Genomic DNA, 3649 nt, shown 5'->3' on the forward strand with positions numbered 1-3649 from the left:
CCTAGACCTTGTTCTTATGTATTTTCAACGGTGGAGTTTCTACACACCATAGATTAAGGTGTGGAGCTCTGCTGTACCTCGAGTATTAATGCAATTACTATTGTTCTTCCATTCAATTCCACTTGTTCTTGTTCTAAGATATCACTTGTTCTTCAACTTGATGAATGTGATGATCCGTGACACTCATCATCATTCTCACCTATGAACGTGTGACTGACAACCACCTCTATTCTACCTTCGATTGGGTGAATATCTCTTGGATTCCTGATTGCACGATGCATGGTTGATCGCCTGACAACCGAGTGCTCGTCTGACAAATGAGCCAACCATTCCGTGAGATCAGAGTCTTCGTGGTATAGGCTAGAACTGATGGCGGCATTCAAGAGAATCCGGAAGGTCTGACCTTGTCTGTGGTATTCTGAGTAGGATTCAAGGATTGAATGACTGTGACGTGCTTCAAACTCCTAGCAGGCGGGGCGTTAGTGACAGACGCAAAAGAATCGATGGATTCTATTCCGGCCTGACCGAGAACCGACAGCTGATTACCCCATGCTGTGACAGAGCATAGGCAAACGTTTTCACTGAGAGGATGGGAGGTAGCCATTGACAACGGTGAAACCCTACATAAGCTTGCCATGGAAAGGAGTAAGAAGGATTGGATGAAGACAGTAGGAAAGCAGAGAGACGGAAGGGAAGGCATCTTCATGCGCTTATCTGAAGTTCCTACCAATGAATTACATAAGTACCTCTATCTTTATCTTTATGTTTATTTCGTTCATCACCATATCCATTTGAGTTTGCCTGACTAAGATTTACAAGATGACCATAGCTTGCTTCATACTAACAATCTCCGTGGGATCGACCCTTACTCGCGTAAGGTTTATTACTTGGACGACCCAGTGCACTTGCTGGTTAGTTGTGCGAAGTTGTGTAATGCCATGGTATTGAGCTACCAAGTTTTTGGGGTTCATGACCGGGGATTATGAGAGTTGTGAAAAGTATTGTTCACAATTTCGCGCACCAAGTTTTTGGCGCCGTTGCCGGGGATTGTTCAAGTTTTGAGCAAGCTTTTGGTAACATCAGTGCCAAGATCCGGCAACAGCACCAAGTTTTTGGCGCCGTTGCCGGGGATTGTTCTAGATTGGACAACTGACGGTTCATCTTGTTGCTTAGATTAGGTATTTATTTTTTTTCAAAATTATTGAAGATGAATTCTAGAGTTTCATGATGATTTGTTGAAGTCTGGCTGGCTGAGAAGCCATGTCTAATCTCATTGGACCGAGGTTTCAACTTATCATCACAAAAGCTTGTTGATTTTTATCAATCTTGCTTTTGGAGCAGTGATCTGCTAAGGCTTGGCTGGCCTTTGGCCATGTCTAGTGTTTTGGACCAAAGCTTTCTTTGAAAGCTTGGCTGGCTGTGAAGCCATGTCTAATTCCTGGACCGGAGTCTTAGACTAGCATTGCACTGATTCCTGGAATTCTCATTAAGAATTTTGATACCTTTATTTTCTTTTTCCACTTAATTTTCGAAAAAAGCACAAAAAAAAATTTACAAAGTCATAAAATCCAAAATATTTCTTGTTTGAGTCTAGTGTCTCATGTTAAGTTTGGTGTCAATTGCATGCATTCATTCATGTGTCTTAGTGATCTTCAAGATGTTCTTGATGATTTCTTACACTAATCTTTAAATTCTCTTGACTTGAGTGTTTTGTGTGTCTCATATGCATTCTCATTAGTGTCAGTAGTATACAAACTGCTAAGTTTGGTGTCTTGCATGCATTGTTATTTGATTCTAGTTGCATTTTAATTATTAAAAATCTAAAAATATTTTTAATTTGTGTCTTCTCAAGTCAATAATACAGAGAATTGAAGATTCAGAACATGCTGCAGAGGAATTATACAGAAAAAGCTGGGCGTTCAAAACGCCCAGTGAAGAAGGACAGACTGGCGTTTAAACGCCAGCCAGGGTACCTGGTTGGGCGTTTAACGCCCAAAACTATACCCTTTTGGGCGTTTAACGCCAGGATGGCACAAGAGGGAAGAATCTGTTTTTCAATGCAATTTTTTTCAGGTTTTCAAAGTTTTTCAAAATCAAATCTTTTTCAAATCATATCTTTTCAATCATGAGTTTTCAAAATCAATTTCTTTCCATTTTCAAAGATACTTACTATCAATTAATGATTTGATTCAACACTTCAAGTATGTTGCCTTTTCTGTTGAGGAAGGTTTAATGTTTGAATCATATCTTTTCTTGTTAGTCAAGTTTTTAATTTTCAAAATCAAATCTTCTTTAAAATCAAATCCTTTTAAAATGTTTTTCAAATCATATCTTCTCAATCACATTTTTTTTAAAACTAATCAAATCTTCTTAACCATATCTTTTTCAAAATAATTTTCAATTAAATCGTTTTGATTTCTAATTTTAAAATCTTTTTCAAAAATCACTTGATTTCTTTTCCACTTTCATTTTCGAAAATTAAGTAATGTTTTTCAAAAATGTTTTCAAAATTTTCACTTAATTTTCGAAAATCACTTCCCTTCTTCTCACATCCTTCTATTTATGGACTAACACTATTCCTTAATGCAAAATTCGAACTCCATCTCCTTTGACAAGTTTGAATTTTCTACTTCTGTCTTCTGCTCTTCTTTTCCTCTGACACTTCAAGGAATCTCTATACTGTGACATAGAGGATTCCACATTTCTTGTTCCCTTCTCTCTCATATGAGCAGGAGCAAAGACAAAGGCATTCTTGTTGAGGCTGATCCTGAACCTGAAAGGACCTTGAAGAGAAAGCTAAGAGAAGCCAAAGCACAACTCTCTTTAGAGGACCTGACCGAATTCTCCAAAGAAGAAGAACACATGGCAGCCGAAAACAACAATGCCAACAATGCAAGGAAGGTGCTGGGTGACTTTACTGCACCTACTCCCGATTTCCATGGGAGAAGCATCTCTATCCCTGCCATTGGAGCAAACAACTTTGAGCTTAAGCCTCAATTAGTTTCTCTAATGCAACAGAATTGCAAGTTCCATGGACTTCCATTGGAAGATCCTCATCAGTTCTTAGCTGAGTTCTTGCAAATCTGTGACACTGTCAAGACTAATGGGGTTGACCCTGAGGTCTACAGACTTATGCTATTCCCTTTTGCTGTAAGAGACAGAGCTAGAACATGGTTGGACTCTCAACCTAAGGAAAGCCTGGACTCTTGGGAAAAGCTAGTCAATGCCTTCTTGGCAAAGTTCTTTCCATCTCAAAAATTGAGTAAGCTTAGAATGGAAGTCCAAACCTTCAGACAGAAGGAAGGAGAATCCCTCTATGAAGCTTGGGAAAGATACAAACAATTAATCAGAAAGTGTCCTTCTGATATGCTTTCTGAATGAAGCATCATAGGTATTTTCTATGATGGTCTCTCTGAACTATCCAAGATGTCTTTGGATAGCTCTGCAGGAGGATCTCTTCATCTGAAGAAGACGCCTACTGAAGCTCAAGAACTGATTGAAATGGTTGCAAATAACCAATTCATGTACACTTCTGAAAGAAATCCTGTGAACAATGGGACTAGTCAGAAGAAAGAAGTTCTTGAGATTGACACTCTGAATGCCATATTGGCTCAGAATAAAATATTAACTCAACAAGTCAATATGATTT

At 38.6% G+C, this 3649-nt stretch overlaps 1 non-coding gene across 1 annotated transcript; it reads right to left on the reverse strand.

Annotated features, from left to right (window-relative positions):
* Positions 1-3264: 3264 nt before the first annotated feature.
* LOC112765813 (small nucleolar RNA R71) lies at positions 3265-3372 on the reverse strand. The gene has a single exon (XR_003183929.1). It is a non-coding gene; the product is annotated as a small nucleolar RNA R71 (small nucleolar RNA).
* Between the last annotated feature and the right edge of the window lie 277 nt (positions 3373-3649).

This window comes from Arachis hypogaea, chromosome 2 (genome assembly GCF_003086295.3).
Source record: "Arachis hypogaea cultivar Tifrunner chromosome 2, arahy.Tifrunner.gnm2.J5K5, whole genome shotgun sequence".
NCBI classification, from domain to species: domain Eukaryota; kingdom Viridiplantae; phylum Streptophyta; class Magnoliopsida; order Fabales; family Fabaceae; genus Arachis; species Arachis hypogaea.